This window comes from Dromiciops gliroides, chromosome 1 (assembly GCF_019393635.1).
Source record: "Dromiciops gliroides isolate mDroGli1 chromosome 1, mDroGli1.pri, whole genome shotgun sequence".
In the NCBI taxonomy this organism is placed as follows: domain Eukaryota; kingdom Metazoa; phylum Chordata; class Mammalia; order Microbiotheria; family Microbiotheriidae; genus Dromiciops; species Dromiciops gliroides.
In genome coordinates, this window is record NC_057861.1 from 615,090,086 (window position 1) to 615,098,489 (window position 8,404).

General features: G+C 41.4%; 1 pseudogene; it reads right to left on the bottom strand.

Moving 5' to 3' along the window:
- LOC122752705 overlaps positions 1-2,146 on the bottom strand; it is an 86,669-nt pseudogene extending 84,523 nt beyond the window's left edge.
- Positions 2,147-8,404: the final 6,258 nt, after the last annotated feature.

Below are 8,404 nucleotides of genomic sequence, written 5' to 3' on the forward strand. Positions count from 1 at the left end.
TATGGTAAGGGTTCTTTTTTGTTTCTTCCTCATATTTTAGCATATTTTGTGACTTTTAAAGCTGAACTCTGCTTCTGGGGCACAGGGGGCACTGTGCCAAGCTTCTTGTGCTGGTGGCCAGAGGCCTGATCACTGACTTTCTGCTCTGAGGACTCTGGGACTCTCAGATTACTCACTGCTCTGGACTTGCTATCCGTGCTGGGGTGACCTGTCCTGTCCTGTGGGTGTTTCTCCAGCTGGCAGTTTGTCCTCTCCACTGAGGCTGGGGGACTTCACAACTGGCCTGCTGTGCCACCAGCCTGTGTGAGCCAGGACTGAAGGGTCTCATCTGCTGATCAGTGCTGTGGCCAAGAGCCCCCCACTGACTTACCCAGACACCTTCCACATTTCCCCTTTCACCCAAGTGAGACAGACCTTTACTGAAGTCCTTCTAAATTATCTCAAGGTCAAAGATTATTGCTCTCTGTCTTTTTGTAGGTTCTATAGCTCCAGAATCTGTTTAGAGGCTTGATTTAATGTTGTTTCTGAGGGAAACTCAGGAGAACTCAGGCAACTTCCTGCTTCTCTCTGCCATCTTGGCTCTACCCACGGACCTGTGCTTTGGGAAAATCACTGTAACAGCTGAGTGGAGGATAGACTGAAGTGAGAAGAGATTTGAGGCAGGCAGACTTACCAGTAGGCTATTTCAATAGTCCAGGCATGAGGAGATAAGGACCTGCACCAGGGTGGTAGCTGTGTCAGAGAAGAGAAGGGGGCGTGTTTGAGAGAAGTTATAGGCCTAGGCAATCATTTGTACCTGGAAGAGAGGTGAGGGCGGTGAGAGAAAGTGAGGAGTATAGAAGGATACCTAGATCTTGAGCCTCAGAAACTGGGAGGAGAGTGGAACCCTCAATAGTAATAAGGAAATTAGAGAAAAGGGAGGGGCTGGGGGGAAAGATAATGAGTTCTGTTTTGTACATATTGAGTTTAAGATGTCTCCTGGATATCCAGTTCAAGTTATTTGAAAGGCAGTTGGAGGTGTAAGGCTGGCAGTCAGCAGAGAGGTTAGGGCTAGATAAGGAAATCTGAGAATCATCAGCATCGAGATGATCATTGAGACCATGGGAGCTGATGAAGTCACCAAGTGAAAGAGTATAGACTTTCTCAGGAGAGAACCCTGTGGAATACCCTTAGTTAGCAGTCATGACTTAGATAAACATCCAGTAAAAGAAACTGAGAAGGAGAAGTCAGAGGGGTGGGAGGAGAACCAGGAGAGAATAATTTTTTTTTTTTGGTTTTTGGTTTTTGGCTTTTTTGGTGAGGCAATTGGGGTTAAGTGACTTGCCTAGGGTCACATAGCTAGTAAGTGTTGTCTGAGGCCAGATTTGAACTCAGGTCCTCCTAACTCCAGGGCCAGTGCTTTATCCACTGAGCCACCCAGCTGCCCCAAGAATAATTTTTTTTAAAAAATACTAGAGTATCAAGGCAAAGAAGGCAAAGAACCCACTATCTTCAAGATAGCCCAATGTACTTTTAACAGCTCTAATCTATAAGAGATGTCTCATTATAATGAACTGAAACTGCCTCTCTGTAGCTTTCCCTCATTGCTCCCAGTTCTTCCTTCTGAGGCTGAGCAGAAGTACGATCCCTCTTGCCTGTGATCACCTTTCAATATTTGAAGATGATTGTTCCCCTCCATATAGAGACATCTCAGTTTCTTTAACTGATCCTCACATGTCATGAACACCAGACCCTTTGCCATCTTGGTGATCGTCTGCGTATCGCTGTCCTTTGTAAAATGTGGTGTCTAGAATTTTAAAAAGCACTCCAGGGGAACAGTATCCTATAGCACCTCCATAGTGCTCTTCCCTCTCCCAATGCAACCTAATACTCCATAAGCTTTTTTTTTTCTGGGGCAATGAGGGTTAAGTGACTTGCCCAGAGTCACACAGCTAGTAAGTGTCAAGTGTTTGATGCAGATTTGAACTCAGGTCCTCCTGAATCCAGGGCCTATGCTTTATCCACTGCACCACCTAACTGCCCCCCCTGATCCCATTAGCTTTTAAGGGAGTCATATCACACAATTGGCATAGATTGAGTTTCCAAGACATTTACAATTACCAGATCCTTCTCGTACGAACTGCTGCTGAACCACACCTACCCTCATCTTGTCCTTGTAAAGATGGTCTTTTGAATCTGACCATAAGCCTTTACATTTATCCCTAGTAGATTTCATCTTGAGAAACAGCATGGTAGAGTAGATAAACAGATGGCCTTGGAGTCAGGAAGATCCAGGTCCTGCCCCTAAGACATATTGGCTGTGTGACTCTGGGAAAGTCACCTAACCACTCAGTGTCCAAGGCAACTCTTGAAGACTTTACATTCCAGATAATGTGCTGAGCAGCACAGATGTAGGATGTTTTTCAATGAGAGATCAATAAACTAATGAAATAACAAAAGAAAAACCCAAATTTCATCTCTTTAGACTTTGTTGCCTGTGTTTTGTGCCCCATTGCCCATGTGTCTTTCTTTAAGTGGCTGCCTATACCTTAGCTACCTAGTCTCCACTCTCCTCCTACTCTCTCACAAAGCACTGGAACAGAATGAATTTCTTTTCACTGGAGGCAGAAAACCAGTTTTCCTACCCATACATACATAACCTTTGGAGAATTCTCCTTTACACATTTGCCACAACCTGCCCTTTGAGTCCAGATGACTTTTGATAGAAAATAACTTTCAATGGTGAATTGTAAAATAGCAATCAGAGACATTTTTAAAAGGTCATTTGTGTCAAATTAAGTGAAAAAATTAACAAAGATGTTATTTAATAATTGGGTTCCCTTGGTCATTTTTTTTCCAAGTTTCTCCTGGCTGACTCATACCATACAAAAAGGGAAGTAGAAACTGTGAGTGTTATTGTTGTTAGACAGGAATCTCATCCAAATGACATTCAAAAACTCTTAGAGGTTGCATTGGAAGCAAATGTACGCATATCCATCAAATTACGCAGAAATGAAACATAGCCTAGGTTTCATGTCACCCAAATGTACCACATGTGAACTACAAGGAGAGTGACATAATCTAACAAGTAGGCATAAGCAGCCCACATTTACAAATATATCATCACTGAAGAGGAAGAGAGAGCAGATGGCTGCTTAGCGAGCCGATGCAGAAGAAGCAGCTCCCTTCTCTCCACCTCCAAAGACCAAATCTCTTCCCAGTATCATTTTCGGCCTTGGGCAAACTCGGCTATGGCAAACCTGTGTTCAATGTTGTCAGCAAGCTGCAGTAGCTAGCTTATTGTGCCATGGTGTGTTTCTTTTCTAGAGAGGAATAAAGAATGTTTACAACCGCTGACTTGCATCCTTCATGAAACCCCCTAGCTTAGAGGTGAACTATTTTTATGCAGCATTTTTACAAAGAGATTCTAATTCCCTTGTCCCTTTTTTTAAAATGAACAGTAGTAGGGGCAGCTAAATGGCGCAGTGGATAGAGCACTGGCCCTGGATTCAGGAGTACCTGAGTTCAAATCCTACCTCAGACACTTGACACTTACTAGCTGTGTGACCCTGGGCAAGTCACTTAACCCCAATTGCCTCACCAAAAAAAAAAAAAAATGAACAATAGTTATTAGTTTAGTTTTGATTTGACTTAAGAGTTGTAGTGACTTTACCCAAGGGTCAAATATGGTTCATCTAATGCAAGAGGACAAGCCTACCTGAGATGACAAGATCATAGGTTTTTGGAGTGATCAAGGACCTTAGAAATCATCTAGTCCTAGCAATGCTTCTTCCTACCTGTGTGACCTTCAGCAAGTTACTTTATCTCCCCAGGTCTCGGTTTCCTCAACTGTAAATAGAGGATTTGAACTGCACGATCTCTAGTATTCTTCCAGCCATATATCTATGATCTCTAAGGTTCCCTATTGCTCTACAACTGCCTCACTTTAAAGATAATGAACCCCAAAGAAATGGAGTGGCTTGCCCAGGTGGGGCTACACAGGTAGCTAGTGCCATCTCCTTTAAGAGGCCTTTCCTGATTTCCCTCATTGTTAGCGCTGCCTCCACTCCCTAACAAATGCCATGCCCTGAATGCTCTTGCTCCTCTACTTCAAAACCTGCCTTCCCTGGCCTCATTCCAGATTTTGTTTAAATCCTCGGTTCTGCAAGAATCCTTTCCTGGTGTCCCTCCCCTATCCCAAAACTAGTGCCTGCCCTTCGAAATTACTTTCCATTTATACTGTCTCTTGGAGTCCTTCAAGTGCCAGATAAAATCCTACCTCCTCTAAGGAGTTTTTCCTGATCTCCCTTAATTCTAGAATCTTCTCTTTGTTGATTATTTTCAATTTATCCTGTATGTAATTTGTTTGTAAATAGTTGTATATATGTTGTCTCCCCTACCACCATCACCCAGCCCCTCCCTCCCCCGCGACTCTGAACTTCTTGAGACTGTCTTTTGCCTTTTTTATATCTTCAGCACTTAACACCATGCCTGGTACATAGTAAGTGCTTAATACATTTCATTGACTGACTGATTATATATGCATAGTTGATTGCTTGTTGTCTCCTCAAGGGCAAGGATGTGTTTTTGCCTTTCTTTGTATCCCCAGCCATTTAGCACAATGCCTGATACATAGTAAGCACTTAATAAATGTGCTTGTTGACTAACAAAAATCATTGTATATTTATTTTTTCATTTATCCCAGATTTACTTGTGAACATGTTATTTCTCCTAAACTGGAAGTCAGTGACTGTTAACACTTTTGTATTTGTATCCCAAGCACCTAGTACAATGCCTAGCATGCAATAGGCACTTAATAAATGTGCTATTTGATTGGTTGATACTTAGTAACTAAGAGAATCTAGATTTAAACTCATTTCATCTGGGTGCAAATAGAGTGATTTCTCTATATACACTTATTTTTCTACCACACTTATTTTTATTGCCCCAAAATTACCTAATCAGCTAGTATATGTAAATTAGTTAGCTAGATGATATGAACCACCTAACATTTCTGGTTACATGCCCAAATCCCGGACAATGTTTGGGTTGACCTAGATATGTAGAAGTAGCTTCTGAGATCATCAATGATACAAATCTGAAGTCTCAGGACAGAGATAAAACCTGATTATAGACCTATACTTACTGTTCCCCAAAATAGCATGCTCATTAACTTGATCAACGACTAGCACTAGATTTAAAGCTATACTTTTGTTGGAATAAAGTTGTGGAAACTGGGTTTTAAGGGCTGTTTTCTGAGTTTATTTTGTGGCTATAGACAGTCTGGCATAGTAAATAGAAAATGGACCTTAAAGTCAGAAAAACCCAGTTTCTGACATACACAAACTGTATCACCCAGGACAAGTCACTTAATCTTTCAGTGTTTCGGGTAGCTCTAAGTTGCAGAATCCCTTACCATTAGCATTGGTAGAAGGAATTCCCTCACCTGCAGGCTCCTAAAAGGTGAAATAATTGCTAGCATTCATATGGTACTTTGAGGTTTCCAAAGCATTTTACAAATGTTATCTCCTTTGATCCTCATACCAGCCTTAGAAGGTAGGTGCTATTATTATCCCCATTTTACAGAGGAGGAAACTGAGGCTGAGAGCTAGTAAGTATCTGAAGTCCTATTTGAACTCAGATCTTCGTGACTGAAGCAATCGGTCATGCAGGTGTAGCAATCTATCCACTACACCACTTACCTGTCCCTGAAATAGGTCAGGACAAAGGAAAAAAAAATAATGAATAGAATATGAATAAATAGACATAAAACAAATCAGGATTAAAACACAGGAACCAGAGTCAGAGAAGTGACCAAAGACTTGACTTCCATGAACCTCTTACTATTTATCTGGGCTCATCCTCTCTCAACAGATACAAACTGACACTGGATTTATACTCCCCTGCCTGGTAGAACTTGGCAGACCTTGCATTCCTCCGACATAGATTTCAAGAACTTATGAGGGCAGCTAAGTGGCACAGTGGATAGAGCACTGGCCTTGGATCCAGGAGGACCTGAGTTCAAATCCGGCCTCAGCCACTTAACACTTACTAGCTGTGTGACCCTGGGCAAGTCACTTAACCCCCATTGCCCCTCACCACACACACACACACACACACACACACACACACACAAATAATTAAATGATTGCATCCTTTTTTTTTTTTTTTGCAGGGCAGTGGGGGTTAAGTGACTTGCCCAGGATCACACAGCTAGTAAGTGTCAAGTGTCTGAGGCCAGATTTGAACTCAGGCCCTCTTGAATCCAGGGCCAGTGCTTTATCCACTGTGCCACCTAGCTACCCTCGATTGCATCCTGATAGGACAGGATTTATCCCAAATTCCAAAATGGTGAGGGGAAAACAACATTATTAGGCATCCCTCAAGAATTACAATAAGGGTATTTTAATAATCCCTTTGGCTACTGTGTTTTAATTCCACACTATATTTGTTTTATTTATCTATTCATTAACATTCTGCTAACCACAGAAGAAACTTGCAAATTCTGAGAACAAACCAAAATAGTTGGATACTCCTAATTGGTGACTCAATAGAGCACTCTGTTCTATTTGCATAAATAGACATTTTGATGGCAATCCTTTCCTTTGATAGCAACCAAAATAGATTAGATGGGCCTTTAATACGTTTATATAATAAGAACTCCACACAATACACCCTTTGTTACATCTGTGTTCAGGCAGATAGCTGGCACTGGAGAAGAGAGAATAGCCCATGAGAATACTCTGAGAGTAAAACCTGAGCATAGAGAGGGTTTTCAGGAATACTGCTGCTAAGAACCCCTAAGAAGAGCCATTACCCATGTTTCATGATTCATGACTTTGTGAGTCTGCCAGGATGACCAGCTTTATGCAAAATGCTCAACACCCAGACAATACAGGAAGCGGCACATGCATCTTCACCCTTCGGAGGGTAGGAGACCCATTCTACCGACCTAAAAGCCTCTAGCTCTTTTTACAACAACCCTTACTTCAAGATGGACAGGTCTACACAGTACAACAAGAGGATACCAGTGTGCAATTTCATTCAAAGATGGTCTCAAAGGATTGTAATGAAATAGAGTAAGAGAGCAGAGACATGGGTGACCAGAGGATGAAAATACTTCACATTTATACAAGAAATCCTAAAAGTCTTAGTGCTTAAAACTACACTAAGACTTTGGTGACATTATATATAATAACACTTTTTCATTTTTGAAGTGTTTTCACATTAAAAAAAAACACCTCATTCTATATTGATCATCAATTCACAATAGGATCACAGAGCTGCAGCTAGAAGGATACTCAGAGGCCAACTCATACAAGCCCCTCATTTTACAGATGAGGAAACTGAGTCTCAGGGACAGTAAATGACATGCCCAAGGTCACACAGTAAGCATAAGAAGCAGGGTTTAAACCTCAGCCCTCTGAGGACAGAGCCAGCGTTCAGTCTATTATACCACTCTGCCTTGAGGGGAAGCACAACCCTCTGAGGCAGGTAAGATAAATGTCATTATTCCTGTGCTACAGATGAAACAACTGAGAGCATACAAATAGTTAATAGCTCAACTCTGAGTACCTCTCATGTCTCTATGCTATTGTTACTTGGCATTGCCCTTTCGGTTATGTGTCTTTTGGCTTGAATTACGGTAACTAGCAGGAATGCCTGAGCAACAGTAGTTTATTAAATGGAAGGCATTTATTAAATGGAAAGGGAAATGGTAAAAGATGGAGTACGGTAAAGGGACTGTGGCAAGCTTTCATTGCTCTGGATTAACTACCACCCCACTCTAATCACATAAATTACTCTCACACTGTCTTGACATATATGTAAAATATAGACCTTATTCCATATTACAGCATTGGCCTGAACATGGGCTAAACTTTCCCCCATAACCTGGTTTGAATATATATTTTAATGCACATTAGAATAGGTACTATTTTTCAGCATAAAGGTATATCTCTACTCACTCATTTGCTTTCAGAGAGATCATGCTCCAGGTGTGTCCTATGGTCAGACCAATATGCTTCAGTTTGTTCAGTCATTTTTCAGTCATGTACGATGCTTCGTGACCCCATTTGGGGTTTTCTTTGCAAAGGGACTGGAGTGGTTTGCCATTTCCTTCTCCAACTCATTTTACAGATGAGGAAAGTGAGGCAAACAGGGTTGAGAATTGCCCAGAATCACACAGCTAGTAAGTGTGTAAGGTCAGATTTGAACTCAGGAAGATGAATTTTATCTACTATGCCACATGTAGCTGCCTGACCAATATGCTATCATACCTCTAATCTAATGTTGCTTTGTGCTTTTCTCTAGGTAAGAGGTGATTAACCTGGGGTCCATGAACTTTTTTTTTTAATGTGATAACTATATTTCAATATGATTGGTTTCTTTTGTAAACCTATAAGTTTTTATGCATTTGAGAGTT